The 12,235-nt window shown below is 40.6% G+C and overlaps 1 protein-coding gene across 2 annotated transcripts in view; it reads right to left on the bottom strand.

The window, feature by feature from the left end:
* LOC133558959 (prominin-1-A-like) overlaps positions 1-12,073 on the bottom strand; it is a 95,720-nt gene extending 83,647 nt beyond the window's left edge. For both annotated transcript variants that reach the window (XM_061910169.1, XM_061910168.1), the window contains exon 1: positions 11,952-12,073. The gene's annotated coding sequence lies outside the window, so the exon portion shown is untranslated. The remainder of the gene's footprint in view (positions 1-11,951) is intronic.
* Positions 12,074-12,235: the final 162 nt, after the last annotated feature.

Here is a 12,235-nt window from a genome sequence, read left to right as displayed (position 1 = left end):
AGTATACGTTCTCACGCAGTTTGATTTTAGCTGCGGGCATTACACTTCAGGCGCACAAACTTACACACGTCACAAGCTGTCACGTCATACGTCACATACGTATACGCCCTCGCCCGGCAGAAAGGTAGCAGACTGGGCTACGTTAGCTGCTAATGTAGCCGTACGAGAGGTAATTAGTCTTATTAGTGATTCCTAGAGCCCAAAAAAAGTCTGAGGGCTATAGAGCGTTTTCCGTTCGGGCTCCAGTACTCTGGAATGCCCTCCCGGTAACAGTTCGAGATGCTACCTCAGTAGAAGCATTTAAGTCTCACCTTAAAACTCATCTGTATACTCTAGCCTTTAAATAGACCTCCTTTTTAGACCAGTTGATCTGCCGCTTCTCCTATGTCCCCCCCTCCCTTGTGGAGGGGGTCCGGTCCGATGACCATGGATGAAGTACTGGCTGTCCTGAGTCGAGACCCAGGATGGACCGCTCGTCGGGACCCAGGATGGACCGCTCGCCTGTATCGGTTGGGGACATCTCTACGCTGCTGATCCGCTTGAGATGGTTTCCTGTGGATGGGACTCTCGCTGCTGTCTTGGATCCGCTTGAACTGAACTCTCGCGGCTGTGTTGGAGCCACTATGGATTGAACTTTCACAGTATCATGTTACACCCGCTCGACATCCATTGCTTTCGGTCCCCTAGAGAGGGGGGGTTGCCCACATCTGAGGTCCTCTCCAAGGTTTCTCATAGTCAGCATTGTCACTGGCGTCCCACTGGATGTGAATTCTCTCTGCCCACTGGGTGTGAGTTTTCCTTGCCCTTTTGTGGGTTCTTCCGAGGATGTTGTAGTCGTAATGATTTGTGCAGTCCTTTGAGACATTTGTGATTTGGGGCTATATAAATAAACATTGATTGATTGATTGATTGAATACGAGAGAAAGAAGGTGCGGATCAGGTAACAAATGAAGGAAGACTTCATTCCCAATAAAAACAGCAAGGGGTCCATCGTCTGGCGATGGTTCGGCTTCAAGTGGGAATATGTCAAACAGACAACCGTAAGTTGTCAAGTGTGGGGCAAAAGCGTTGCTATAAAAAGTAGCATTACTGCTAATATGTAGCATCATTTGAAAAGTCACTCGCTAGAGAATGAAGACAATTTCATAACGTCCGTAGTAACCTACCACATAGTGAAGGACGAATACTATTTGATTTCCTATTATGCAGCTCATTTTTATTTGACACTTAAAATGTCTCTGACAATCTTGCACTTTATGTTTTGGAAATGACTTGAATGTTTGCCCCAGCTTAATACACTTTTGGTCAATTGACTAGTTGTGATTTCCCTCTCTGCATGAAAGTTTAAAAGTAGCACTACGTTAAGGTAACGTGTGTAGTTCCCCAGGGTTCGGTCCTTGGCCCTGCACTCTTCAGCATCTACATGCTGCCGCTAGGTGACATCATACGCAAATACGGTGTTAGCTTTCACTGTTATGCTGATGACACCCAACTCTACATGCCCCTAAAGCTGACCAACACGCCGGATTGTAGTCAGCTGGAGGCGTGTCTTAATGAAATTAAACAATGGATGTCCGCTAACTTTTTGCAACTCAATGCCAAAAAAACGGAAATGCTGATTATCGGTCCTGCTAGACACCGAACTCTATTTAATAATACAACTCTAACATTTGGCAACCAAACAATTAAACAAGGCGACACGGTAAAGAATCTGGGTATTATCTTCGACCCAACTCTCTCCTTTGAGGCACACATTAAAAGCGTTACTAAAACGGCCTTCTTTCATCTCCGTAATATCGCTAAAATTCACTCCATTCTGTCCACTAAAGACGCTGAGATCATTATCCATGCGTTTGTTACGTCTCGCCTCGATTACTGTAACGTATTATTTTCGGGTCTCCCCATGTCTAGCATTAAAAGATTACAGTTGGTACAAAATGCGGCTGCTAGACTTTTGACTAGAACAAGAAAGTTTGATCACATTACACCTGTACTGGCTCACCTGCACTGGCTTCCTGTGCACTTAAGATGTGACTTTAAGGTTTTACTGCTTACGTATAAAATACTACACGGTCTAGCTCCATCCTATCTTGCCGATTGTATTGTACCATATGTCCCGGCAAGAAATCTGCGCTCAAAGGACTCTGGCTTATTAGTGATTCCCAAAGCTCAAAAAAAGTCTGCGGGCTATAGAGCGTTTTCATTTCGGGCTCCAGTACTCTGGAATGCCCTCCCGGTAAAAGTTCGAGATGCCACCTCAGTAGAAGCATTTAAGTCTCACCTTAAAACTCATTTGTATACTCTAGCCTTTAAATAGACTCCCCTTTTAGACCAGTTGATCTGCCGTTTCTTTTCTTTTTCTCCTATGTCCCACTCTCCCTTGTGGAGGGGGTCCGGTCCGACCCGGTGGACATGTACTGCTCGCCTGTGTATCGGCTGGGGACATCTCTGCGCTGCTGATCCGCCTCCGCTTGGGATGGTTTCCTGCTGGCTCCGCTGTGAACGGGACTCTCGCTGCTGTGTTGGATCCGCTTTGGACTGGAGTCTCGCGACTGTGTTGGATCCATTATGGATTGAACTTTCACAGTATCATGTTAGACCCGCTCGACATCCATTGCTTTCCTCCTCTCCAAGGTTCTCATAGTCATCATTGTCACCGACGTCCCACTGGGTGTGAGTTTTCCTTGCCCTTATGTGGGCCTACCGAGGATGTCGTAGTGGTTTGTGCAGCCCTTTGAGACACTAGTGATTTAGGGCTATATAAGTAAACATTGATTGATTGATTGATTGATTGATATATGAATGCAGTATGGAGAATAATGTTTTAATGTAGACACATAGAATCATCATAGTGCTGTGATTATATGCATCAAGTGTTCATTCAAGCCCAAGGCAAAATATTGTAATATATATCGTATATCGCGATATGGCCTCAAAATATCGAGATATTAAAAAAAGGCCTTATCGCCCAGCCCTACTCTCAGTAACCAACAATAGTCGTTACTCACCCAAAGTCTTTACAGTTTTCGCTGCACAATAATTTAACTGAAATAGAATTCCCATTACAGTAAATATACATTTACCCTTCTTTTATGGAACATGACATGGTAGCATCAAGGTTATGACACCAGTTACATCATATTAGTCATCAAATATATAAACTCCATTGGAATTATTTTAAGTGGTGTTGTGTTTAATGCTGTCAACAACAGCAAATTTTCAAATAAGTCAAGCAATAGTTTGGATAATTTTCAACATATGCTCTTTGGCGTACATCTACATGTCTGAAGAGAAGTACAGTACAGTAAGAAAAGAGGGCATTTAATCTGTTTATATGCACCCAGTGAGGAATGGTTAACTTTAATCCAAAGAAATGTTTGTAATTATAAATCATTTACGAGCATTTGTGTGTTAAATGTTTCAAATGTTTGGAGGTTTTTTTGTTTTTTTAACTGCCTTTTGTATGAACTTAAATAAATATAAATAAATGGGTTGTACTTGTATAGCGCTTTTCTACCTTGAAGGTACTCAAAGCGCTTTGACACTACTTCCACATTTACCCATTCACACACACATTCACACACTGATGGAGGGAGCTGCCATGCAAGGCGCCAACCAGCACCCATCAGGAGCAAGGGTGAAGTGTCTTGCTCAGGACACAACGGACGTGACGAGGTTGGTACTAGGTGGGATTTGAACCAGGGACCCTCGGGTTGCGCACGGCCACTCTGCCACTGCTCCAACTTCTCTCACATATCATATATGGCACACAGTGTGTTACTTATTAATTGACTAACCCGAATTAATCCTAATTAAACACTACACATAAGATAAAATTATAAATACTTGTAATTTTTTTTTCATTTATCTTGATTATTATACTTGTTTCCACTATTTTAATTATTTAGTGTTACTTTATCATATTTAGTATTTAATATTGTTGATATTTTATAAATCTTGACATTATTTTCTGAAAAAAAAAAAAAAAGGCCAGGTCATTAAAGCGTGTCTTTATTATCATGATACAATATGAATTCCTATCACTGTAAATTGTTTTTATCTAGAATTATAAGTTAATATAAATAAATATTGCTACTTTTGTGTTATGATTCACAAACTATATAGAGTAGTACAATGTTATAGTTTTTTTTGTATTTGTATTTTAAGAAAATATTAATTACAGTACATACTGTATATATTTTTATCTTTACCAGTGTTTTAATCACATAAAGTCATCAGACTGTAATGCCTATTAAAAATAAAAATTAAAAAAAGGCAGATTTGGATTATTCTGGTGCACATAATTTAAAACCTCAATCCCATCCAACATCTTTTGGGAGGAACTGGGAACCAGGTTTGGCATTAGACCTCACAAATATTCCCCCAACTTTATATTTTTTTTAATTTTACTTCTCATAGATGCCAACATTGCGTACCTGTCGTGCACGGATGTCAAACTCAAGGCCCGGGCACCAGATCTGGCCTGTTGCATCATTTTATATGCCTGGAAATTATATTTATATTTTCTTACTAAATGTCAATCAATCAATCAATCAATGTTTACTTATATAGCCCTAAATCACTAGTGTCTCAAAGGGCTGCACAAACCACTACGACATCCTCGGTAGGCCCACATAAGGGCAAGGAAAACTCACACCCAGTGGGACATCGGTGACAATAATGACTATGAGAACCTTCCATTTTGACAGAAAAAAAATACATCTATTGCTTGCATATCTTTTAAACTTGAATATTATTGAATAATGCAACACATAATGTATTATTATATATTTCAAACATTTTGTCTAAATAAAAATACTTAAAGCCCCACTTAAAGGCCTACTGAAAGCCACTACTAGCGACCACGCAGTCTGATAGTTTATATATCAATGATGAAATATTAACATTGCAACACATGCCAATACGGCCGGTTTAGTTTACTAAATTGCAATTTTAAATTTCCCGGGTATTTTTTCTTGAAAACGTGCGTAATGATGACGTGTACGCTTGACGTCACGGGCTGTTAGGAATATGAGCGCTGCGCACACACACAGCTAAAAGTCGTCTGCTTTGACCGCATAATTACACAGTATTTTGGACATCTGTGTTGCTGAATTTTTTGCAATTTGTTCAATTAATATTGGAGAAGTCAAAGTAGCAAGATGGAGTTGGGAAGGTTTAGCCTTTAGCCACACAAACAAACGGTGTTTCCTTGTTTAAATTCACGGAGGTGAAACTTTACTATGGATCAGAGCGGACATGGATCCTAACCGAATGTCAACCAGCAGGTTTCGGTGAGAAAATTGTGGTTAAAAAGTCGCTTCTTACCGGATATCAGCTGAGCTTGTGCCGTCCATACAGCTGCCGTCGACTTCCCTGAGACACTGCGCGTCAACACCCGGCCGTGGACGTACACTTCCGACTATCAGGTACTGTTAAACTCACTAAAACACTAGCAACTCAATAGAAAGATAAGGGATTTCCCAGAATTATCCTAGTAAATGTCTCTAAAAACATGAATCGGTCTCAATGCAATCGCGGTTTTTTTTTCTTCTTTTTTTTCTAGTCCGTCGCTATCAATATCCTCAAACACGAATCCTTAATGGGGAAATTGTCGTTTTCTCGGTCCGAATAGCCGTTTTTGTTGGAGGCTCCCATTAAAATCAATGTGAAAGTGTGAGGAGCCATCAACATGTGACGTCATCGTCTGCGACTTCCGGTAGAGGCGGGGCTTTTCTCTTAGCACCGAAAGTTGCGAACTTTATCGTGGATGTTCTCTGCTAAATCCTTTCAGTAAAAATATGGCAATATCGCGAAATGATCAAGTATGACACATAGAATGGACCTGCTATCCCCGTTTAAATAAGAAAATCTCATTTCAGTAGGCCTTTAAGAACTTTCAGTTTTGCTTGATTTTTGCAGCACTAGTGGACAAAAGCGGTAGTGTTTTGCCTGAAGGAAGACCACATTTCCTATGAGGACCAGCGCACAGCATCATAAATTGTCAGAAACTACTGTCACGTACATATAAACTGACACGATAATGCCACAATGATTTAAATAAATGATAAATGGGTTGTACTTGTATAGCGCTTTTCTACCTTCAAGGTACTCAAAGCGCTTTGACACTACTTCCACATTTACCCATTCACACACACATTCACACACTGATGGAGGGAGCTGCCATGCAAGGCGCCAACCAGCACCCATCAGGAGCAAGGGTGAAGTGTCTTGCTCAGGACACAACGGACGTGACGAGGTTGGTACTAGGTGGGATTTGAACCAGGGACCCTCAGGTTCCGCACGGCCACTCTGCCACTGCGCCACACCGTCCCTAAATTTAGTATGACTTATCTTTCCACAGAAGGAACCTACTTATTTTACTCAAACTTTATATTTGCAGTTTGCAGTCATTGCATTGTTTTTTTTATTTATAGAGTACTTTTGAGTTTGTTGAGTGGCTGTCATGTCAGTGTGGAACAGCGAACTATCAAGCCGGTGAATATTTATTGCTACCACGCAAATTTCCGATAGCTAACATTAGCGTTAGCATTTTGATTTGAGCATCGAAAATGACCCACTAGTAAAAGCAGAAACAGAGCCAAGGCATCGGTCTGAAATCCCTTCTCGTCTTTGAGGTCACACCAGCAAGTGAAAGCGGGCCAATGTTGATCCTTGACTGTCCTTTTATTTGGATAACCTCCCTTTTTCCTTTTTGTGTGGATCGGTGCGGCGTCTTCATTAATGCGGACGTTGTACCGATCCGTTGTGGTGAAGAAGGAGCTGAGCCGGAAGGCAAAGCCCTCAATTTACCGGTCGATCTACGTTCCCATCCTCACCTATGGTCATGAGCTTTGGGTCATGACCGAAAGGATAAGATCACGGGTACAAGCGGCCGAAATGAGTTTGGGTCTCTCCCTTAGAGATAGGGTGAGAAGCTCTGCCATCCGGGAGGAACTCAAAGTAAAGCCGCTGCTCCTCCACATCGAGAGGAGCCAGATGAGGTGGTTCGGGCATCTGGTCAGGATGCCACCCGAACGCCTCCCTAGGGAGGTGTTTAGGGCACGTCCAACCGGTAGGAGGCCACGGGGAAGACCCAGGACACGTTGGGAAGACTATGTCTCCCGGCTGGCCTGGGAACGCCTCGGGATCCCCCGGGAAGAGCTAGACGAAGTGGCTGGGGAGAGGGAAGTCTGGGTTTCCCTGCTTAGGCTGTTGCCCCCGCGACCCGACCTCGGATAAGCGGAAGATGATGGATGGATGGATGGGTGTGTCCTCACACAAACGTTTTTTTTTTTTTTTTTAATGTTTTGCAGCTTCTGTCTCGACAGCAGTAATTGCACGTAGGCGTTCGCATCAACTTCCGTCTTTGCACTGAATTGGGAAAGGGGGAATGACGTATTGAGTAAAGGAAGTAAGCACATTTGTAGTTGTTATTATGGCAGGGTTCCTGCCATCCTCCTCAATATTGCTAAAAGCCTGTGAAAGCGCGATACAGACCTAGCCAGGCCATGAGAGAGGTTTTCATTCAACTAGTCGTAAATCCATGTATGATCCCAAAAGTTATAAAAATACTTTATGAAGGTTGAAAAGTTACTCGGTGCTGCATTTAATATCTGCTTGAGTTATGGTTTTAAAGCAAGTCATCCATTAAATTGTACACTGTAAAAATGGCGGTAGATTGTATCGTACAAAAAAAAAAAACTTGGTTCAGTTGCCTGATTTGTAATCGAAAAAGACACTTCGATATATATTTTTTGACAATGAGCCTAAAAATATATCTCTGTGCATTCAATCGATCACAACTGGGCTGTTTGGTTTGTCTTAGAAGATGTTTAACCTCTCATCCCAGTAGGCTTCATCAGTTCATGCTCATAGACTTAGATCGGTCAGATCTGGTCTTAAACTTAGATTGGTCCAATCAAGTCCAGGGGCTGGTGCCAAACCTCAGTAGGCTTCATCAGTTCATGCTCATAGACTTAGATTGGTCAGAGCTAGTTTTAGACTTAGATTGGTCAGATCTGGTCTAGCGGCCCGTGCCAAAACCTCAGTAGGCTTCATCAGTTCATGCTCATAGACTTAGATTGGTCAGAGCTAGTTTTAGATTTAGATTGGTCAGATCTGGTCTTAAACTTATATTGGTCAGATCAAGTCCAGGGACTGGTGCCAATACCTCAGTAGGCTTCATCAGTTCATGCTCATAGACTTAGATTGGTCAGATCTAGTTTTAGACTTAGATTGGTCAGATCTGGTCTAGCGGCCTGTGCCAAAACCTCAGTACACTTCATCAGTTCATGCTCATAGACTTAGATTGGTCAGAGCTAGTTTTAGACTTAGATTGGTCAGATCTGGTCTTAAACTTAGATTGGTCAGATCAAGTCCAGGGGCTGGTGCCAAAACCTCAGTAGGCTTCATCAGTTCATGCTCATAGACTTAGATTGGTCAGGGCTTGTCTTAGACTTAGATTGGTCAGATCTAGTCTTACACTTAGATTGGTCAGATCTGGTCTTAAACTTAGATTGGTCAGATCAAGTCCAGAGGCTGGTGCCAAAACCGTAGTAGGCTTTATCAGTTCATGCTCATAGACTTAGATTGGTCAGAGCTAGTCTTAGACTTACATTGGTCAGATCTGGTCTAGCGGCTCGTGCCAAAACCTCAGTAGGCTTCATGAGTTCATGCTCAGAGACTTAGATTGGTCAGAGCTTGTCTTAGACTTAGATTGGTCAGATCAAGTCCAGCGGCTGGTGCCAAAACCTCAGTAGGCTTCATCAGTTCATACTCAGAGACTTAGATTGGTCAGAGCTTGTCTTAGACTTAGATTGGTCAGATCAAGTCCAGCAACTCATGCTAAAACACCAAATAATTATACTCCAAAACCAGGAAGGTGTGCCTTGGCAATGATGGTTTCGCCCTATTGTGGGGAGAAAAACAACTGGTAACGAGCAATCCAACTGCCAAAGCCAACGACAGTTGTCTAGACCAGTGGTTCTCAAATGGGGGTACGCATATCCCTGGGGGTACTTGAAGGTCTGCCAAGGGGTAGGTGAGATTTAAAAAAAATATTCTAAAAATAGCAACAATTAAAAGGTCCTTTATAAATATATTTATTGAATAATACTTCAACAAAATATGAATGTAAAGAAATGTGAAAAGAAATACAACAATGCAATATTCAGTGTTGACAGCTAGATTTTTTGTGGACATGTTCCATAAATATTGATGTTAAAGATTTATTTTTTTGTGAAAAAATGTTTAGAATTAAATTCATGAATCCAGATGGATCTCTATTACAATCCCCAAAGAGGACACTTTAAGTTGATGATTACTTCTATGTGTTGAAATCTTTATTTATAATTGAATCATTTGTTTATTTTTCAACAAGTTCGTAGTAATTTTTATATCTTTTTTTCCCAAATAGTTCAGGAAATACCTCTACAAATTAGCAATATTTCACACTGTTATACAATTTAATAAATCAGAAACTGATGACATAGTGCTGCATTTTACTTTATCTCTTTTTTTCCAACCAAAATTGCTTTGCTCTGATTAGGGGGTACTTGAATTAAAAAAATGTTCACAGGGGGTACATCACTGAAAAAAGGTTGAGAACCACTGGTCTAGACCAGTCTAGACCAGTCTAGACCAGTCGAAAAAAAGATATAAAAATAACTAAAACGTGTTGAAAAATAAACAAGTGATTCAATTATAAATAAAGATTTCTACACATAGAAGTAATCATCAACTTAAAGTGCCCTCTTTGGGGATTGTAACAGACATCCATCTGGATTTATAAACTTAATTGTAAACATTTCTTCACAAAAAAAGAAATCTTTAACATCAATATTTATGGAACATGTCCACAAAAAATCTGCCTGTCAACACTGAATATTGCATTGTTTCATTTATTTTCACAGTTTATGAACTTGCATTCATATTTTGTTGAAGTATTATTCAATAAATATATTTATAAAGGATTTTTGAATTGTTGCTATTTTTAGAATATTAAAAAAAAATCTCACGTACACCTTGGCATACCTTCAAGTACCCCCAGGGGTACACGTACCCCCATTTGAGAACCACTGCTTTAGAGCATCCTTAAAAATCGAAACATTTAAAAGCAAAACTGAAGTTCATGCATGTTTTAAATAAAAGTAACAAAGATTTGTAAGACTTTTCAACATTTTATTTAAAAGATTTTATGAGTTTTGATGAGAATTTTAGACATTTTCAGGACTTAAATTCAAATTGTTGGATTTATGACTTTTTTAAGAACTCTGTATATAATATACAAAAATCCAATATTTAGTGATGAAGAGTGAAAATGCAAGATTTAAGCAATAATTGATCATATGTTGAATTAAACGCTACACATCAGACAGTATGCTATTCATCATTTTCTTTTTTTTGTACATATAATCAAAGAGCAAATAGTCCCAAAGGTTAAAAAAAAAAGTAGTATTACCTTAAAGGTAAAGCGCTATACAAGTATAATCAATTTACTAACATTATCAGCATTCACAAACATTTTGATGACAGAATGTATAAAGTAGAACATCACAAACACACAAAAAAATACATTCATCGTTTCTGCAAGTCGCACCGGGAATAATAATTGCATCCTTTTAATTGATTGTGCTTTGATTTGTCAGCGACATGAAACAAGATTAAATGTTGCTCTAATTCAGGGGTGCCCACACTTTTTCTGCAGGCGAGCTACTTTTCAATTGACCAACTCGAGGGGATCTACCTCATTTATATATATCGTTTACTACACGGTCTAGCTCCATCCTATCTTGCCGATTGTATTGTACCATATGTCCCGGCAAGAAATCTGCGTTCAAAGGACTCCGGCTTATTAGTGATTCCCAAAGCCCAAAAAAAGTCTGCGGGCTATAGAGCGTTTTCCGTTCGGGCTCCAGTACTCTGGAATGCCCTCCCGGTAACAGTTCGAGATGCCACCTCAGTAGAAGCATTTAAGTCTCACCTTAAAACTCATTTGTATACTCTAGCCTTTAAATAGACTCCCTTTTTAGACCAGTTGATCTGCCGTTTCTTTTCTTTTTCTTCTATGTCCCACTCTCCCTTGTGGAGGGGGTCCGGTCCGATCCGGTGGCCATGTACTGCTTGCCTGTGTATCGGCTGGGGACATCTCTGCGCTGCTGATCCGCCTCCACTTGGGATGGTTTCCTGCTGGCTCCGCTGTGAACGGGACTCTCGCTGCTGTGTTGGATCCGCTTTGAACTGGACTCTCGCGACTGTGTTGGATCCATTATGGATTGAACTTTCACAGTATCATGTTGGACCCGCTCGACATCCATTGCTTTCCTCCTCTCCAAGGTTCTCATAGTCATCATTGTCACCGACGTCCCACTGGGTGTGAGTTTTCCTTGCCCTTATGTGGGCCTACCGAGGATGTCGTAGTGGTTTGTGCAGCCCTTTGAGACACTAGTGATTTAGGGCTATATAAGTAAACATTGATTGATTGATTTATATTTACATTTACATTCATATTTTGTTGAAGTGTTATTCAATAAATATATTTATAAAGGATTTTTGGATTGTTGCTATTTTTAGAATATTTCTAAAAAATCTCACGTACACCTTGGCATACCTTCAAGTACCCCCAGGGTTACGCGTACCCCCATTTGAGAACCACTGGTCTAGACATCTAAACATATATATTAAATAACCAAATGCACAGGTAATTGTGTCATAATATGAGACGAATCCTTATACATTCTTATTAATATTATTTACTGATACAAACGGCCATAATTGCGATGTGGCCCTCAATGAAAACGAGCGTTTTGTGCATGTACGTCACATCTCAAGTGTGCTACTCAAGATTTTACCTACAACTGAAAACAATGTCCCACATATGTTTTATGAATGAACAAAGAAAGTGCAATATGAAAGTAGAGAAACTATGATAAAACTTTAAAAAGGCTCACCATTCACTGCTCATTGACGCCCTTTGATCCGTCCCTCACTGAGCTGATGTGATCTGCTGGTGGCAACAAGTGGACTGTGTAGATTGTCCCTCCTAAAGAGCACGGAGAAGGAAGGGAAGGAGGAGGGTCGCTGAGATAGATGAGGGTGTGACGTCAGAGGAGATTACCGTGACGGAAGTAAATAGAAACATGATCTGTTCCCACAGACTTCCCTGCAATAGAGTGTAAAACACATATTGCACTTATTAACATGGGAGAAATGAAACTCATTTAAATCCACACAA

This window comes from Nerophis ophidion, linkage group LG09 (genome assembly GCF_033978795.1).
Source record: "Nerophis ophidion isolate RoL-2023_Sa linkage group LG09, RoL_Noph_v1.0, whole genome shotgun sequence".
Taxonomy (NCBI): domain Eukaryota; kingdom Metazoa; phylum Chordata; class Actinopteri; order Syngnathiformes; family Syngnathidae; genus Nerophis; species Nerophis ophidion.
This window is presented reverse-complemented; position numbering and strand designations above follow the sequence as displayed.